This window comes from Tachyglossus aculeatus, unplaced genomic scaffold (assembly GCF_015852505.1).
Source record: "Tachyglossus aculeatus isolate mTacAcu1 unplaced genomic scaffold, mTacAcu1.pri scaffold_1_arrow_ctg1, whole genome shotgun sequence".
NCBI lineage: Eukaryota > Metazoa > Chordata > Mammalia > Monotremata > Tachyglossidae > Tachyglossus > Tachyglossus aculeatus.
In genome coordinates this window covers 2,017,363-2,037,701 of record NW_024044915.1, presented here as the reverse complement: position 1 = coordinate 2,037,701, position 20,339 = coordinate 2,017,363, and the positions used below count along the sequence as shown (strand labels likewise).

At 43.8% G+C, this 20,339-nt stretch overlaps 1 pseudogene; it reads right to left on the bottom strand.

The window, feature by feature from the left end:
• Window positions 1-8,467: 8,467 nt before the first annotated feature.
• On the bottom strand, window positions 8,468-9,498 carry LOC119923441 (annotated as a pseudogene).
• Between the last annotated feature and the right edge of the window lie 10,841 nt (window positions 9,499-20,339).

The window sequence follows — 20,339 nt, the reverse complement described above, 5'->3', positions numbered from 1 at the left end:
TAAAATGAATTGCAGAGTGCCTTATGGTTATCTCCCCACCTCCCTCCTATAAATCCTCTCCAAATTCCTTGAGCGAGTTGTTTATATGTCTCCATCTCTCCTCCAATTTCCTCCTTGATGCCCTCCTACCTGGTTTCTGCCTCTTCATTCCATGAAATATGTTCTCTCTAGGGTCACCAATGACCTCTACTCCATCCTAATCCTCCTCGACCTTTCAGCTGTATTAAACACTGTAAACCACCCCCTTCTCATGGCAATAGTATCCAACCTTGGCTTCACTGACACTATTCTCTCCTGGCTTTCCTCATATCATATCATTTTTCCACAAAAACATTCAGTCTATGTTTCCCCACTCCTCAAGAACCTCCAGTGGTTGCCCATCCACTTCCACATCAAACAAAAACACCTTTCCATCAGCTTTGAAGCACTCAATCTGCTTGTCCCCTTCTACCCTACATCACTGATTTCCTACTAAAGTCTAAACGTCTTGCTCCAACTTTAACACCATCTTACTAACTGTAGCTCAATCTCGTCTATCTCACTGCCTACCCCTTGCCCATGTCCCCCTATTGACCTGGAGCTTCCTTTCCCTCCATAGCTGACAGAACCCCACTCTTGTCACATCTCCTCCAAGAGGCCTACCCCAATTACACCCTCTTTCGCCCTACTCCCTCTCCCTCTGCATCACCAAGGCAGTTGAATCAGTATTCTTTAAGTACTTTATATTCACGCCATCCTGCTCTCAACAGCACTTATGTAGATGTTTGCAATGTATTTATTTCTATTAACACCTGCCTCCTCCTCTAGACTGTGAGCTAATTATGGTCTGGAAACGTGTCTACAAACTCTGTTTCATTGTACTCTCTCAAATGCTTTGTACAGTACTCTGCACATAGTAAGCTCTCAATAAATACCATTGATTGATTCATTAATTGAAAAGGTTCTCAGTTCCTCCTTTCCATTTCTTAGTCTGTTCTCCCCTGCTCTCTGTTCTTCAAGCCTCACTCCATTTTCCCCAGATTGTCCCCTCCTCCCTCATCCACCAGGACTCTTCCCCCTGCCCGGAGCGCGGAGAAAGTCACGACAATTGCCCAGGGTCAAGAGAGGAAGACTGTGTTCTCCCCCTGCCTGGAGTTCAGCTGCAAGAACCCAGAACCTTCTCCCTTGATTCCTCTTAATCAATCAATCAATGATATTTATTTATTGAGTGGCTTGCTGTGCGCAGGACACTATAATAATAATAACAATAATAATAATAATAATAATAGCATTTGTTAAGCTCTTATTATGTGTCAAGCACTGTTCTAAGCTCTGGAGTAGATATAAGGTAATCAGGTCGTTCCCAGTTGGGCTCACAGACTTACTCCACATTTTACAGATGAGGTAACTGAGGCACAGAGAAGTTAAGTGACTTGCCCAAAGTCTCACTGCTGGTCAATGGTGGAGTAGGGGTTAGAACCCACGACTTCTGACTTCCAAGCTCGGGGTCTTTCCACTATGCCACACTGCCTGGACTTGGGAGGGCACAATACAGCAGAGTTGGTAAGTATATTCATTGCCAACGAGCTTACATTCCAGCCTAGCTTAAAGCTTACTCTCAACTCTCTGGCTTCTGTTTCTTCATCGTCATCCTCATCCTCATGCTTAAGCTCACTCCTAACAGTTTTCCAAATCTTGTGGTGTACAGACCAGTTTCTTCCAAAAAGACAAGATGTTGCCAACATCAGTGTCCACAGAGAATTTGAAGGGGAGACATCAAGGTAGGGGCTGGTAGGAAGGTTGGGATACTGGAGATCATGAATTGTGGATGAAGGATGAAACTATTAATCTCTTTGACCCATAGGGGAAGTCGGAGGGGACTATTTTCCCAAGGGATTCTGGGAACCAATAATATCTTCTGGTGAAGGGAGAGGCGTGGGGTTTGACTGTGGATGGGGTGCCAGGTTCCTGTCCTCCAGGATCAATAGTGGAACAGCTCTTGGGGGTATGGGTTCTTCCTCGTGTGTGTCCAATCCATCCTCTCCATCCACAGCCTCAGGCAGCATCACTGACCTTCACCCAGATCCAACAACACGAGGGTCTTCCTTCTCACTGGCTAGAAGAAAGTCTATCCCTGGGAGTCATGGCCAGACGTAGGAGGAGGCTTCCATGGCTAGGGGCAGGGTAGGGTCAAAATGACCCCAGTGATCAGGGCCCAGGTAGTACAGGGCATGGCAGACAGAAGGTAGGGACAGGATGGGTGGGGGCAGACTGTGGGCAAGAAATGGGCAGAGAAGCAGCATGGCTTAGTGGAAAAGGTCCGAGGGGCTGGGAGACAGAGGACCTGTGTTCTAATCCTGGCTCCACCACTTGTTTGCTTTGTAACCTTGGACAAGTCACTTCATTTCTTTGTGTCTCACTTTCCTCATCTCTGAAGTGGGGATTGAATCCTCCTCCTTCCATCTTAGATTGTGAGCTCTATGTGATAGAGGGACTGTATCTGGCCCTAATTAACTTGTATTTACCCCAGCACTTAGAACAGTGCTTGACACACAGTAAGACCTTAATAAATACTATAAAAAATAAGTAACGTCTGACAACAGGGCTTGTCCACAGTTGCCTTCCCCTATTCTATCCCTGTCCATCCTCTTTCCTCCAGTTTTGGTAGACCAGAGGCAGGGAGCTGCAAATGGAACAAGGTTGGAATCCTGTTCCTACCCCGTCCTTATCCTTGGAGCTCAGGAATTTCTCGAGCAGTAGGTGCTCTCAGTTATATTTTCAGAATGGTATCATTCAGCTGCATGTAGAGCACTGTACTAAGTGTTTGGGAAAGTACAATGCAACACAACTGACAGACAGGATCCCTGCCCACAACGAGCATACAGTCTAGAAGATCTCATAAGCGGCTTAAAAACTCTCCACCCTATGAGGGCACTTCACCCCATTTCCATCGTTGAACTCATCTTCTCAGCTCTCAAAGCAACTTTCTAGCTGTTACTCTCGATCAACTCTCACGTTTCCATCCTAGTCTGGAACTCTTTCTCTTATCCACTCAAAATCAGAGAGAGCACAGTTCTTTTCTAATTCTGAACACTGCTAAAATCCCCCTTTCCTCTAACCAGATTCCCAGATTCATTACTCAGGTCTCTAAACTCACTTCACCTAACTCAAGCAGGAATCAACTCATTTCCATTCTCATTTAGTGGAAGAAGCATGGGCCCAGGAGTTCTCTTCTTGACTGTGAGCTCCTTGAGGTCAGCATTCATATTCTATTGTACTCTCCCCAGCATAGCTTAGTGGGAGTCAGAGGACCTGGGTTCTAATCCTACCTCTGTCTCCTGGCGGCTGTGGGACCTTGGCCAAGTCGTTTCACTTTTTTGGGCCCCAGTTTCCTCATCTGTAAAATGGCACACGATAATTGCATATTCATCCTTACATTCTTTTTTGTCTTCCAATAGGGGCAGGGAATGTGTCTGTTCTGGTGTTATAAAGTGGATGGAGCACAGGCTTGGGAGTCACGAGTCAGAGGGACATGGGTTCTAATCCCAACTCTGACTCATGTCTACTGTGTGACCATGGACAAGTCATTTAACTTCTCTGAGACTCAGTTACCTCATCTGTAAAATGGGGGTTAAGACTGTGAGCCCCATGTGGAACAAGGACTGTGTCCAACCTGGTTAACTTGCATCTATCCCAGTGCTTAGGAAAGTGCTTGGGACATAGTAAGAGCTTAACAAGTACTACTATTATTTTTATTGTTACTCATTCCTTCATTCATTCAATCGTATTCACTAAGCACTTACTGTGTGCAGAGCACTGTACTAAGCGCTTGGAAAGTACAATTCAGCAACAGATACAGTCCCTACCCAACAATGGGCTCACAGTCTAGAAGGGGGAGACAGACAACACTGGTTTTGCTATTCAGCACCTGTGTTACCTGCACTCTACCATGACACTTTTTTTCCACTGGAACAGTCATCGAGCTTCTAGAAAGTATCTTTTCTTTTAGTTATCCCTCGACACCAAGTGGCAAGACTGGATCAGAAACCAGGAATTCTTAGAATGCTGTCATTCTAACAGCTCTGAAATTCTGCTCAGTGAAACACAATTTTCCTGGGTGGGATAAATAGGGAGAAAGGGTGGCCAGTGGATATTCAATCGATCATCATGCCAGTCAGTCAATCACATTTATTGAGCACTTACTATACATAGAGCACTGTACTAAGCACTTGCGAGAGCAGACTATAACAATAAAGGGACACATCCCTGCCCACAACAAGCTTATGGTCTAGCGCACCATGTGGCAGAGCTGGGGTGAGAAACCAGATCCTTCAGACTCCCAGGCCCGTGATCTCTCAAGCATATCTGTTGAGTGATTGCTGGGTGTACAACACTGTACTAATTGATTAGAAGAGTCCAGTAAAACAGAGTTATACACACGTTCCCCGCCTGCAACAAGCTTTGAACTTAGCTGCTGAATAGTGAGCCATGATGGGGTAACTAATAAGCATAATAACAACAATCATAATAATGATGGTATTTGTTAAGCTCTTACTATGTGTTAAGCACGGTTCTAAGAGCTGGGTTAGCTCTCACCCAGCCCTGTTCCACTGTCCCACAGTCTTAATCCCCATTTCACAGATGAGGGAAATGAGGTCCAGAGAAATTCATTCCTTCATTCAATCGTATTCATTGAGCCCTCACTGTGTGCAGAGCACTGTACTAAGTGCTTAAATGAAATGTAATGACTTGCCCAAGGTCACACAGCAGACAGGTGCCAGGGCCAGGATTAGAACTCCGGTCCTTCTGACTCCCACGCAGCAGAGCACAGGAAAAGTGCATCAAATGGCAAGCTGGAAGACAACTGCAGCAAATCTACCAGATCAGCTTGATGCATTTGCTGAGCACTTGGTGGGCACAGGGCACTGTACTAAGTGCTTGGAAGAGTACAACAGACATGATTGCTGCCCACAACGAGCTTGCAGACTAGAGAACTAATCAGTCTCGATCGAGAAAGGAGCTTGGAGAAGCAGCGTAGTCCCGAGGATAGAACACGGGCCTGTGAGTCAGGGAGACGTGGATTCTTGTCACCACTCTGTCGTCCATCTGCTGTGTGACCCAGGGAAAGTCACTTCACCTCTCTGGGCCTGTTAGCTCATCTGTAAAATGGACTGTATCCAACCTGATTAGCTTGCATCTTCCCCAGTGATAAATAATAATAATAATAATAATAATAATAATAATAATAGTAATATTTCAAATTGAATATTTCAAATATTCTATTTGAATATCACTTTCAATTTTGTTAGTATGTTTGGTCTCTGTCTCCCCCTTTTAGACTGTGAGCCCACTGTTGGGTAGGGACTGTCTCTATGTGTTGCCAATTTGTACTTCCCAAGCGCTTAGTACAGTACTCTGCACATAGTAAGCGCTCAATAAATACGATTGATTGATTAATAATAATAATGGCATTTGCTCAGTGCTTACTATGCGCAAAGCACTATTCTAAGTGCTGGAATAATGATGGCATTCGTTAAGCACTGTTCTAAGCGCTGGGGGGATACAAGGTGATCAGGTTGTCCCACTTGGGGCTCACAGTTTTCATCCCCATTTTACAGATGAGCTCACTGAGGCCCAGAGAAGTGAAGTGACTTGTCCAAAGTCACACAGCTGACAAGTGGAGAGCCAGAATTGGAACCCATGACCTCTGGCTCCCCAGCCCGTGCTCTTTCCACGGAGTCACGCTGCTTCTCTCTCCACTATACCATACTGCTTCTCATGGAATGGGAATTGGTGGATGGGGGAGGAGAGAGGTCTTTAATCCCCATTTTACAGACAAGGAAACTGAGACACTAAGCACCTTGCCCACAATCACAGGGCAGGCACGTGACAGAGTCAGGCTTAGAGCCCAGGTCCCCTGTCCCCCAGGCCCACCCCTGTCACTTAGGCCAGACTGTTGACTGCCATTCTCTGCAGTTTCCCCCATTGCCAAGCCTCTCACCCCTGCCTCAGTTTGCCCGCTGCTGATTGCAGGAAAAGCTCCAGAAATATAGCTGGATAGAGAGGGGGGACGGTGCTAGGAGCTAACCACCTGGACTCCCATCCTCATGCCAGTTGCCCATGGTGCTCCCACTGTCTGGAATGCTAGAGCTCCTGTGCCTGGGGCAGAGGGCAGTTCTCTAGGTCCTTGGCTAGGTTGAGTAGTGCCAGGCCTTACCTCCCCTCCAGTTCTGTCCATAAAAACCACCTTTTCCTTTCTCCTATGCTTTCTCTGAGCTAGCTGCAGATGCCATTTGTTGAAAGTGCGTCTGCTTTCAGGAGAAAGGGAATTCTCTTTTATCTGGAAGTCGGTTTTAAGTCGGCAATGGTGGCTATGGAGAAAATAACGGTGACGATGAAGAAGTGGGGCAGGCAGGTGGAGAAGGCTTTGGCCCGGCCCTCAGCAGCTGGGATCCTCAACACGTCCCGGAAGATGCGCATGTTTGAGACAATGATGGAAACAAAGCAGAAGACGCCCCAAAAGGGCCCCAGTGACTATGACAACATTGATGATTAGGTACGTTTCAGAACAGGAGAGTCAGATCACAGAGGCATTATCACAGAAGAACTGCCAGATCAGGAAGAACACGCAGAAGGATAGAGAGAACGTTCCAGAGGATGACATCACTGAAAACAGCCCTCCACCGAGCCATGAGGTGGTAGCCATCTTCCCGCAAGCCCTTGGGTCCTTGAGGATCTTGTAGCGCAGGGGGAGGCAGATGGCGGCATAGCAGTAATAGAACATCACCGTGAGGAGGAACACCTCTGAACCAGCAAATGGAACCACCAGAAGACCTGGGTCGCACAGCCCAGAAACGAAATGGATCTATGGTCGGTCTGGGATTTGTGGATGGATTTGGGATAGTGCCACTGATGGAAAATAGTTTAGCATTTATTATTTATTACTCTATTTATTTTACTTGTACATATTTACTATTCTATTTATTTTACATTGATAATATGTTTTGTTTTGCTGTCTGTCTCCCCCTTCTAGACTGTTGCCCACTGTTCGATAGGGACTGTCTCTATATGTTGCCAACTTGTACTTCCCAAGCGCTTAGTACAGTGCTCTGCACACAGTAAGTGCTCAATAAAGGCGATTGAATGAATGAATGAATTAATTATAATTTTTAAGTGACTGGTTTTTACATAAGCCATTTTAAACTCTTCTATGACACAACTTTTCCTAAATCATAACAGCTCTTCAAAAATCAAATTAAAAGTGATATTTTGAAATATTCAAAACTTCTCTCATTAGAAATAAAAAAGTACCTGAAACAAGAATTATGGACAATGATGATAACTACTAGAAGCGAATGAATTGGAATTAATGACCTCCCTCTTCATATCTGACAATCGTTTTCCAGACCTTCTCCAAGAGGCATACTCTGACTTAGTCTTCATTTCCTCTTCTTCTACTGCCGTTGGTGTTGTCCTTGTACTTGGATTTGTACCCTTGATTCACCCCTCCCTCAGTCCCACAGCAATTATGCAAATCAATCCCTCAATCATATTTATTGAACACTTCCCATTGGGCACTGTACTAAGCATTTGGGAGAGTATAACATAACAATATTAACAGACACATTCCCTGCCCACAACAATCTTACAGTCTAGAAGGTGCTTATAGTACAAATCCACAATTTATTCATTCATTCATTCATGTCTCTCTCCCTCTCTAGACTGTAAGCTCTTTCCAGGCAAGGAATGTATCTATCAACTCTGTTACATTTAATTCTCCCAAGTGCTTAGTACTGTGCTCTACATACAGTAAGTGCTCAATAAATATGATTGATTGATTGAATTAAAGAAACCATTAAGATATCAAATCTTTTAACTTAATTTTATTTGATGCAAAAGAACCATAATAGGTCATGTGACCAAACGTTATTATAAATAGATTGAATTAGATCGTCAAGACCCTAAGTGATGGAGTGAGAATTTGAAATATTTCCTTGTGAAATAGAATACCAAGAACCAAAACTAGCAAGTGGTAATATCAATTAAAAATGATAGCCTCACATTCAAACGTAGTAAAATGCACAAGGAAGGAAACCAGTGAGGATTTCCATCTGTGTTGTGAGGAAACCTTGCTTTTGTAGAACTATTTTATTTTTTCCAAAATATTTTTAGATCAGCAATCTCATTTTATCCTCACAATATTCCTGGAAGATAGGTAAAATATATTATTATCATCTCTATTTTACAGTTGAAGAAACTGAGATTTAGGGAAGGCAAACAACTTGCCCAAGGTCACAAAGCAGGCCAGAGACAGAGCTCGGACTAAAGCTAGATCTCCTGACTCGGCTGACTAGATTGACTAGAATGACTAGATTTACTAGAGCCTTTACAGGCATTCTTTATACCATGAATGAAAACAAGAGCTGAAATGAATTTCTTTCCTTCATTACATAGAAGGAAAGATAGCTGAGAATGGTATCTCAGCTCCTTAAAAGATTGATTTGAGTCTGGAAATATAGGGATCACTGCTGATCAGCACCGAGGGGCAAAAGAAAGCATAAGATGAACCCAGAAATAATAAAGGATCATAAAGTGTCATGTCATCCATCTTGATAAAATTCAAAAACAGAATAATACTGCTATTGACACAGTAAAAAGAAATGAAACAAGTGACCAGAAGCAGGATGGCCTGGGCGGCTCTGGACTCTGGAGAAGCTTTGTGGGTTTGCCTGCTGCTGTGAATGTGCTGGACATGCCTACGGTGGTGGTGTAGCATAAGTACCGTATAGCCACTGGCCCAGCTCATAAGGAGTGCAGAGAAAACATCACGGACAGTTTTAGCAGTGAGGAACGAAGAACTGTTTAGCTTATTTAAATAATATATGTTAATACAACTCTTCCTATTATTGCCACTGATTGGGATGGTGACATTTCTGCTGTCTACAATTGGTTTTAGTACATTCATTTCCACTAAAAGATTAATGATCCAGAATATGATAAAGGCAGGCAAGATCAATTTGGGGACCTGGTGTTTATGATGGGCCCAGCCAGAGTTACTGGGGCTGATGGTGACAGCCTGGAAACCGCTAGGAGACAGGTGGTGCAGATACATAGTCCCCTGGCCACTCTCCTGATGTAGGAGTTGACCTGGCACCCAATAACACCCAGAGAATTCTCCCATCTGAAGGCAATAACCATCCCTGGAGTAGTCTGGGTGAGAAGAGTCACTGTGTTGGCCAAAGTCAGGTGAATGAGAATCAGGTCTGTGATCTTCTTCTGTCAGTGATGGGAAATGAAGATGGTGACATACAGCATGAGCAGAATTGAATACCCCAGAAGCCCAAACCCAGTCTGAGTGATGAAAAGAATTGTGAAAATCAAGTCACTCAAAAACATTTTCTTGATTTCTTCAGAATCGCAAAATTCACAGCACTTAAAGATAAAACCAAAATGGCTCATCTGTGCTAGATAGAATTGGAAACACTGAATTAGGATGATCTGAAAGCTTCTGTTCAGCATGATGGCCAAAATATCTATTCCAGTCTACCCCGAAGTAATGTTCCAGGATAGCAACTTCCAGAGGTGGATGATGTCCACATGGGGAGGGGGAGAAAGGTGAATTCAATCTTCCCAAACAAAAATTAAATTTGCATTTGCTCTTAAACTATCTGGAAGCCAAAGAGACCATAGGAGATAGTTTAAAATATCCATGAATGTTCTGGGAGAGGCAATGTGCAAGACAATCACCACGTTTGTAGGTGACACTAAACTTTCACACTTGGTGAATGCCATTTTTATGTGCACATATTCTTTGTGGTCCCGAGAATGGAGTAAACATTAAATGACTTTCAGTATGGACAAATGCTAAGTAATGGATCTATGGAAAAATAATCCGAGCTACAACTAAGATATAGTTGGCTCCAAGTTCTCACATCACAACTTGTTATTGAGATTGCTAAGTCTTCATTGGCTGTGGAAGTCAAGGAGTCCAATATAAAATTGGGAATAATAATAATAATAATAATGATGGTAGTTGTTTGCACTTACCATGTGCTAAGCAGTGTTCTAAACACCGGGCACAACCATCAGGAAGAAGATGGACAATAAATCAAAAGGCAGAGTTTGCCATTATAAAATCCCATGATGCTGGAGAATTTCTGATCTCTATTTTAGGAAGCATAGAACTGTTCACCTAATTGCACACAAATAGAAAAGTGAACCTAATGATGTTTGAATGTGGTTGTAGTGGTGGTGGTGGTAATCATATTTGGTAATAGTGTTTATTGAGTACTCACGGAATGCAACAAATCAATCAAACAATGACATTAATTGAGCACCTACTATGTGCAAAACATGCGACTAAGCCCTTGAAGAGTACAATGAAAAGAGTTGACCTACAATACAATAGAATGGGCATGTTACTCCCCTCCTCAAAAATCTCCAGGGGCTGTCTGTCAACCTACGAATCAAGAAAAACTCCTCACCCTCGGCTTCAAGGCTCTCCGTCACCTCGCCCCCTCCTACCTCACCTCCCTTCTCTCTTTCTACAGCCCAGCTCTCAACCTCCACTCCTCTGCCGCTAACCTCCTCACTGTGCCTCGTTCTTGCCTGTCCCGCCATCGACCCCCAGTCCATGTCCTTCCCCTTGTCTGGAATGTCCTCCCTCCACACATCCGCCAAGCTAGGTCTCTTCTTCCCTTCAAAGACCTACTGAGAGCTCACCTCCTCCAGGAGGCCTTCCCAAACCAAGCACCGCTTTTCCTCTGCTCCTCCTCCCCTCCTCATCGCCCCTACTCCCTCCCTCTGCCCTACCCCTTCCCCTCCTCACAGCACTTGTGTATATTTGTACATACTTATTACTCTATTTATTTTATTAATGATGTGTATATAGCTATAATTCTATTTATTCTGATGGTATTGATACCTGTCGACTTGTTTTGCTTTGTTGTCTGTCTCCTCCCCCTTCTAGCCTGTGAGCCCATTGTTGGGTAGGGACTGTTGCTATATGTTGCCAATTTGTGCTTCCGAAGCGCTTAGTACAGTGCTCTGCACACGGTAAGCACTCAATAAATACTATTGAATGAATAAATAGAATTGACAGACAAGTTCTCTGTGCAGAAAGAGCTTTCAATGTACAGAAGAAACTTGGAAAAACTTGAGAAAATCCTATAGAGGCACGAGACTCATTTTCCAAGATTTACTGGAGGAGGTGAAATTTAAGGAGAGCTTAAAACACAGGAAAGAGCTGTGGTCTGTTGGATATGTGAGGAAGGGGGTTTCAGTTTGGGGAAACATTGTGAACAATGAGGCATAGTGAGAGAAGGGAAAGCGATATTCTAAAACAAAAAAGACTCATTTCTCCAAACAGATGATAATAATAATTATGGCATTTGTTAAGTTTTGAAGTTGGCCAATCACTGGCATAGGTACCAGGCTATTTCATCTGAAATAGTTCCATTCCTACATGGGTCTTACAGTTTAATTAGGAGGGAGAAGAGGGATTGAATCTCCATTTTACAACTGAGGAAACAAGCATGAAGAAGTTACGTGACTTGTCCAGGATCTTACAGAAGGCAAGTAGTGGATCTAGGATTAGAAGCCAGGTCCTCTGACTCCCTGGCCTGTGATCTTTCCATTAAGACATACTGTTTTTTGTACAACCTAGAGTAGCAATGGACTTAGACTTTTGAGTAAATAAAGGAGAGGATAAGGCATCCAAAATGAGCTGTTAGAGGGAAAGTTAGGATGTTAGAAGGGAACACTAAGAGTATCAAATTGTGCATCTTTATAAACTAGTACATATGTCAAAGAAAACAATAGCAAAGAGTTCATCCAAGGATACTGTTGACCCAAATGGATTCAGCATAGAGCCATTGATGGAAAATGGTTTGTCATTTATTATGATTTTTAGGTGATTGTTTTTTACATAAGCCATTTTAAATTCTTCTATGACTTACTGGGACAGTGATTCTTCAGATCCTTTATACAACTTTTCCAACCTACTGAACAGCATAACAGCACTTCAAAAATTAAATTGAAAAGTGACATTTTGAAATATACAGAAATTCTCTCATTAGAAATAAAATAGCATCTGAAACAAGAATTATGGGCACATGACGATAACCACTAGATGCAGATTAATTGGAATTAATACCCTCCCACTTCATATCTGGCAGGGAATCACTCTCCACACCTTCTCCAAGAGGTCTTCTATGACTCCACCCTCATTTTCTCTTCTCCTTCTGCCGTCTCTGTTGCCCTTGTACTTGTATTTGTACCCTTTATTCACCCTTCCCCCAGTCCCACAGCAACTTTGTAAGTGGTAATATCAATTAAAAATGATAGCATCACATTCAAACGTAGTAAAATGCGCAAGGAAGAAAACAACTGCGGATTCCCATCAGTGTTGTGATGAAACCTTGTTTTTGTATAGCAATTTTATTTTTTCCAAAATATTTTTACATCAACAATCTCATTTTATCCTCACAATATTCCTGGAGAGTACGAAGAGACAGATATTATTATCATCTCTATTTTACCATTGAAGAAACTGAGATTTAGGGAAGGCAAACAACTTGCCCAAGGTCACAAAGCAGGCCAGAGACAGAGGTCAGACTAGAAGCTAGATCTCCTGACTCCAAACTTCTTGCTCTTTTCACCAGAGCATGCTGCCTCTCCTCTGATAATAATAATGGCATTTTGTAAGTACTGACTATATGCCAAGAACTGTACTAAGTACTGGAGTAGGTACAAGATAATCAGGTCAGACACATCCTTATTCTTCACTGGGTTCACAGTCTAAGAAGGAGGGAGAATAGGTATTGAACCACCATTTTAAAGATGAGGAACTGAGGACCTGACAAGTAAAGTGACTTGCCCAAGGTCACATGACAGGTAAGTGCCAGAGCTGGGATTAGAATGCAGGTCCTCTGACTCCCAAACTATGACCTTTCGTCCAAATCACACTGCCTCCCTGTGGTAAAAAGACATAAGATTTAATGAAAATGGACCAGACTGGAGAATAAAGATAATCCTGTATGGAACTCAACAAAGTTCTTGTTTATAGCATTTTTTTGAGTGCTTACTGTGTATCAAGCACTGTTCTGAGCTCTGGGGAAGACATAAATTAATCAGCTTTACACAATCCCTTTCCTCATGAGGTCACAGTAAAAGTATGAGGGAGAACAGATATTGAATCTCGATTTTGCAGTTGAGGAAACTGAAGCACAGAGAAGCTAAGTGACTGGGCCCAGGTCACACAGCACACGAGTGGTAGAGCCAGGATTTGAAATCAAGTCTTCTGGTTCTCAGGCTCATGCTTTATCCAATTGGCTATGCTGCTTCCCATGGTCTCTTATGACATTAGGTGCAGATCAGTTTTACCAGATACATTTAGAACCTCTTTAAAGTGAAGTTAAAATTTTATACCTATACAGATCTTGTACTTATTTCAATAACCAAAAAGAATATTCCAGTTGTGGGTACTGTTAATACCACAGGGTAATATAAATCTAAGAGCAAATTGCCCAGTGTATTGTTGCTAAAGAGATTAATGTGGGATTAGAGGGTTAATTAAATGAGTGTGCAATTTATCAGAGTAAGTTAGTGCAAAGGGTGAAAATTTACACAAAATTGACTTGAAAGCATAAAACAGCTATAGACGAGCTAAAAACTTAAATTTAAGAGATATTAGATTCCAATCTTCTTGGTCAAAAAGGCATTATTGTCTTGAGAGAAAAATTAAAAGAAGAATCTAATTGCTCATAAAGGAAGGGGTTGAGTTGCCCATGTTTGGGAAGGTTCCCATTTCTAGGGTAACTGGTTCCCCACGAAAATGGCAGGATTGAGGACAAAATACTATTGAGACCTCCAGACAATACTGAAAGAGGCTTACTGGCACCAATTGAAAATTGACTTGGCACCTAGTTTGGATGTAGTTGGAGCTGACCACCAATTAGGTGAACTTGTTACCTTACTGTACCATTCAGACACACAGTGTCAAATATGAGTGTTGTGTAGCAATAGACTCCTTGGAATGGACATGCCAGAGTATGACACATGCAAGTGTCCTCTAAGCCTGCATAGTAGGCAGTGTGGATAGAAAATAAAAAAAACAAACATCCCTCCACCCTCTGAAATGTGTGGAAGAAATTTGCATCAGAGTACAGGTAAGGGTTTCTCCATAGGTTTTCTACTACAGTTTTTTTTCCTTATCCATCCATTAATCAATCTATCGATGAAATTTATTGAACTCTTACTATGTGCAGAGCATTGTATAAAGGGTACAACAGAGTTAGCATGACACGTTCCCTGTGCACAATAAGCTTACATTATAAATGGGAAAAGAGAAATAAACATAAATGAATAATTAATAATACATAATTTAAAGAAGTTGTATAGGTGCTATGGGGCTGAAGGTAGGGAGAATATCAAATGCCCAAAGGTCACAGATGCAGGTGCTACAGAAAATGCCAAGTCTTATAAACATAAATTTTTTAGGGTGACAGTGGAATGAAGCAATATGGGAAGGAGGAAATCAATTAGGAAGTGCCTTTTGGAGGAGGTGGAATTTTAGGAGGGTTTTGAAAATGAGAAAAGGTAAAAGCTTGGATATTTGTAGGGGAAGGGTATTATAGAAAGGAGGAAGGGTGTGAGCAAGGGTTAGGAGGTGGGAGAGTAGAAAGAGGTAGTCAGAAGTAAATGGCAACACCATTACGGAGGGCTAAAGGGACAGGATGATGCCGGTATTATTGACTAAAACGTGAAGTTTAAGTGAAAGTATTGGATGAGGAAGTTTCTATACAAGTAGGAAACCCAGGATTTGGATTCTTAATTGCCAAAAAGGTGGCAGGAACATGTAGAAGATCTCTGGGTAGATGTCTAAGTTTTAAGTGGGGCCTGTGGGTAGGATTAGAGGGTAGAAATTAATAAATCCTATTTTCTGGGAATGAGAATCACTGAAAATCATTTCAGGAAGGAGGGTTTTGGCCAGACTGGGGGAATGGGGCTGGGTGGGGGAGGGGGATGAGATGGGGCGAATGTGAGAAAGGAGGGGAGGGTTCTGATTGCCAGGGTAGGGAACACCGGTGTGTCTGATCAAGTAGAGTTCTGGACTCTCCTCTTCCCCAGAAAGTATAGCATAGTTCTTGGGAACTCTAAAATGGTACTGCAATTTTCCTTAAATTTCTTCTTCTCATTTCATCCTCAGCACATCCCCACTTCCCCATGACAGTTAATGTACACTGCTTGCAGCACAGACTGTGGGAAAAGTGTTGAGGGAATGCTGAGTAGAGATTAATCTTTCAATCAATTAATGGCATTTACTGAACATCTACTTTAAGCAGAACATTGTACTACATACTTGGTAGACACGCTCCCTGAGGACCTGGAGCATAGGTAAGAGAGAGAACATTCATTTTCAATGCCTGGTACCCTGGGTCAGAAATTAGGTTACAGTGGAAGGATCTGGACTCAATCAATCAATCAATCGTATTTGTTGAGCACTTACTATGCGCAGAGCACTGTACTAAGCGCTTAGCACTGAAACTCTGACCCCAGGAAGTCACCACTAATTAAGCCAACCCTTCGCAGAGAACAGGTAATGGAGAGATGGAGAGAGTGTGGTGACTCACATACTACACTGAAGAACCTCCTGATACATCATCACTGCCCCAGGACCCCTTATCCCTGCTTCCAGGCTGCACTCCCTATCTTTTTCTCTCTTTCCTCTCCATGCTGCACACTTAATGACACACTCACCTGAACATGTTTATTCACCCAACATGCAATGATGTGCAGAAAAAGACTTGGCTTTTCTGTTCTGGTGGGACCCAGCCAGAGCAGCAATTATAAGGACAAAGTGGTTGAGCTCATCTCCCTCCAGGGCTACCATTACCATGTCACTTGCTGTTGTTATGGCAGTGCTTGGATTAGGAATCTGAGATATCTCCACAGAAGGAACCAACTTCCTTCCCCCTTGGCAATCCTCTTCTAAATAGCAAGATGATTCATTCATTCATTCATTCAATTGTATTTATTAAGTGCTTACTATAATAATAATGATAATGATGGTATTAAGCACTTGCTAGGTCCAAGCACTGTTCTGAGCGCTGGGGTAAATACAAGGTAATCAGGTTGTCCCATGTGGGGTTCACAGTCTTAATCCCCATTTTACAGATGAGGTAACTGAGGCACAGAGAAATTGAATGGCTTGCCCAAGGTCACTCAGAAGACAAGTTGCGTGCTAAGCACTGTACTAAGCACTTGGAAAGTACAGTTAAGCAGTAAAGAGAGACAATCCCTGCCCACAGTGGGCTTACAGTCTAGAGGTGGGGGGAGACAGATATCAAAACAAGTAAACAGACATCAATATGAATAAATAGAATTATAGATATAGACATATCTACATAAGTGCACTGGGACAGGATTTGTGGGGGAAGAGCAAAGGGAGCAAGTCGAGGTGATGTGGAAGGAAGGGGGAGCTGAAGAAAAGGGGGCTTAGTTTGGGAAGGCCTCATAGAGGAATTGCACGTTCAATGGGGCTTTGAAGAGGGGAAGAGTGATTGTTTGGCAGATTTGAGGAGTACAAGGTGATTAAATGCTTTAAAGCCAATGGTGAGAAGTCTTTGTTTGATACGGCGGTGGATGGGCAACCACTAGAGTTTCCTGAGGAGTGGGAAACATGGTCTGACCGTTTTTGAATGAAAATGATTCAGGTAGCATAAGGGAGTGTGGACTGGAGTGAGGAGAGACAGAAGGCAGGGAGATCAGCAAAGAGGTTGCTACAATAATCAAGGCAGGATAGTTTAAGTGCTTACATTCATGTGGTAGCAGTTTGGATGGAGAGGAAGGGGTGGATTTTGACAATGTTGTGAAGGTAAAACTGACAGGATGTAGTGATGGCTTAAATATATGGGTGGAATGAGAGAGAGGATCCAAGAATAATTCCAAGGTAATGGGCTCGTGAGACAGGAAGGATGGTGGTGCCATCAACAGGGATGGAAAAGTGAGCAGATGACAGGGTTTGGGTGGGAAGATAAGAAGTTCAGTTTTAGCCATATTAAGTTTGAGGTGATGGAAGGACATCCAAGTATAGATGTAGGCAGGAAAAAATGCGAGACTGCAGAGAAGGAGAGAGATCAGGGCTGGAGGTGTAGATTTGGGTGTCATCAGCATAGAGGTGATACTTGTAGCCATGTGAGCGAATGAGTTTTCCAAAGAAGTGAGTGTAGATGGAAAAAAGGAGGGGACCCAGAACTGAACCTTGAGGGGCACCCACAGTTAAGTGGCGGGAGGCGGACGTCCCCATGAAAGATACTGAGAATGAGTGGCCTGAGAAATAGGAGGAGAACCAGGAGAGGACAGTGTCAGTGAAGCTGAGATTGGATAATGTTTCCAGGAGAAGGGAGTAGTCAATAATGTAGTCAATCTTACTGACTGCTCTTCTAAATCTAAAGAAGATTGATCTAAAGAAGACTGCTCTAAATCTAACTTTCTCACTTTACTTCAGTCTCATATATCTCACTGCCAAGCCCTTGCCCACATTCTATTTCTGGCCTGTAATGCCCTCCATTCTCAAATCTGGCGGACAATTACTCTTCACCCTTTTAAAGCCTTTTGAAGGCATACCTTCTCCAAGAGGCCTTCGCTGACTCACCCCTCCTTTTTTCTTCTCCCATTCTCATCTGTGTCACCCTGACTTGCTCCCTTTATTCAACCCCCTCCCAAGCCCCACAACACTTATATACATAACTGTAATTTATTTATTTATTGTAATGTCTGTCTCCTCCTCTAGACTGTAAGCTCATGTGGACAGTGAATGTGTCTTGTTTATTGTTGCATTGTACTCTCTCAAGCTTTTAATCCAGTGTTCTGCACAACTTAAGTGCTCAATAAATACAATTAAATGAATGGACAGTATCGAAGGCACCTGAGAGGTCAAGAAGGATTAGGAAGCTTGTCAGGAGTGGGATGAGCACAATACTAGAGAGAAGGTGTAGCTAATCCTTTCCAAAAAGGAGTTTACAGTTTAGATGGGGAGGCAGATATTAAAACAAATTACAGTTGGATTTGCAAAAGCTTCTCTTCATTCTCGATCTGTTCTTCACCCAATCACTACTCCTTCTCATGATCACTGAAAGCTGGCTCTCCCCAAATGACACTGTCTCCCTGCTATCTCCAAAGGAGGCCTTGTTGTCTCTCACTCCCTAGGACTTATTGGGAAAGGGGGGAGGAGCAGGATGCCTCCTCACTCCCCAATGCCACTTTCACACTATTCCAGCTCCCCCATCCCTCTCTTTCCTATTCCTATCCTTGGAAGCCAACATCATCTGCCTCTACCACCCAAACCAGTTAGTAATCACTGTCATCTACGTCCAATTTTCTGAAACAATTGATTTCTTCATCACATTCCTTCTCTCATTCTCCATCCCTACATTGATCCGTATGGGCTTCAAAATCCACGTGGATGTTCCTGATGACCCCTCCACTGCCTGCTTCCTCTCACTCCTCAACTCCACTGACCACCTGTTCCAATCAATCAATCAATCGTATTTATTGAGCGCTTACTATGTGCAGAGCACTGTACTAAGCGCTTGGGAAGTACAAATTGGCATCACATAGAGACAGTCCCTACCCAACAGTGGGCTCACAGTCTAAAAGGGGGAGACAGAGAACAGAACCAAACATACCAACAAAATAAAATAAGTAGGATAGAAATGTACAAGTAAAATAAATAAATAAATAAATAAATAGAGTAATAAATATGTACAACCATATATACATATATACAGGTGCTGTGGGGAAGGGAAGGAGGTAAGACGGGGGGATGGAGAGGGGGACGAGGGGGAGAGGAAAGAAGGGGCTCAGTCTGGGAAGGCCTCCTGGAGGAGGTGAGCTCTCAGCAGGGCCTTGAAGGGAGGAAGAGAGCTAGCTTGGCGGATGGGCAGAGGGAGGGCATTCCAGGCCCGGGGGATGACGTGGGCCGGGGGTCGATGGCGGGACAGGCGAGAGCGAGGTACAGTGAGGAGATTAGTGGTGGAGGAGCGGAGGGTGCGGGCTGGGCAGTAGAAGGAGAGAAGGGAGGTGAGGTAGGAGGGGGCGAGGTGATGGACAGCCTTGAAGCCCAGGGTGAGGAGTTTCTGCCTGATGCGCAGATTGATCGGTAGCCATTAGAGGTTTTTGAGGAGGGGAGTAATATGTCCAGAGCGTTTCTGGACAAAGATAATCCGGGCAGCAGCATGAAGTATGGATTGAAGTGGAGAGAGACACGAGGATGGGAGATCAGAGAGAAGGCTAGTGCAGTAGTCCAGACGGGATAGGATGAGAGCTTGAATTAGCAGGGTAGCGGTTTGGTTGGAGAGGAAAGGGCGGATCTTGGCAATGTTGCGGAGCTGAGACCGGCAGGTTTTGGTGACGGCTTGGATGTGATGGGTGAATGAGAGAGCGGAGTCGAGGATGACACCAAGCTTGTGGGCTTGTGAGACGGGAAGGATGGTAGTGCCGTCAACAGAGATGGGAAAGTCAGGGAGAGGACAAGGTTTGGGAGGGAAGACAAGGAGCTCAGTCTTCGACATGTTGAGCTTTAGGTGGCGGGCAGACATCCAGATGGAGATGTCCTGAAGGCAGGAGGAGATGCGAGCCTGGAGGGAGGGGGAGAGAGCAGGGGCAGAGATGTAGATCTGGGTGTCATCAGCGTAGAGGTGATAGTTGAAGCCGTGGGAGCGAATGAGGTCACCAAGGGAGTGAGTGTAGATTGAGAACAGAAGGGGACCAAGCACTGAACCTTGGGGAACCCCCACAGTAAGAGGATGGGAGGGGGAGGAGGAGCCTGCAAAAGAGACTGAGAAAGAACGACCGGAGAGATAAGAGGAGAACCAGGAGAGGACGGAGTCTGTGAAGCCAAGGTCAGATAACGTGTTGAGGAGAAGGGGGTGGTCCACAGTGTCAAAGGCAGCTGAGAGGTCGAGGAGGATTAGGACAGAGTATGAGCCGTTGGATTTGGCAAGCAGGAGGTCATTGGTGACCTTTGAGAGCACAGTTTCCGTGGAATGAAGGGGACGGAAGCCAGACTGGAGGGGGTCGAGGAGAGAGTTGTTGTTGAGGAATTCTAGGCAGCGCGTGTAGACAACTCGTTCAAGGAGTTTGGAAAGGAATGGTAGGAGGGATATGGGACGATAACTAGAAGGTGAGGTGGGGTCAAGAGAGGGTTTTTTTAGGATGGGAGAGACATGGGCATGTTTGAAGGCAGAGGGGAAGGAACCAGTGGAGAGTGAGCAGTTGAAGATGGAAGTTAAGGAGGGGAGAAGGGATGGAGCGAGAGATTTCATAAAATGAGAGGGAATGGGGTCAGAAGCACAGGT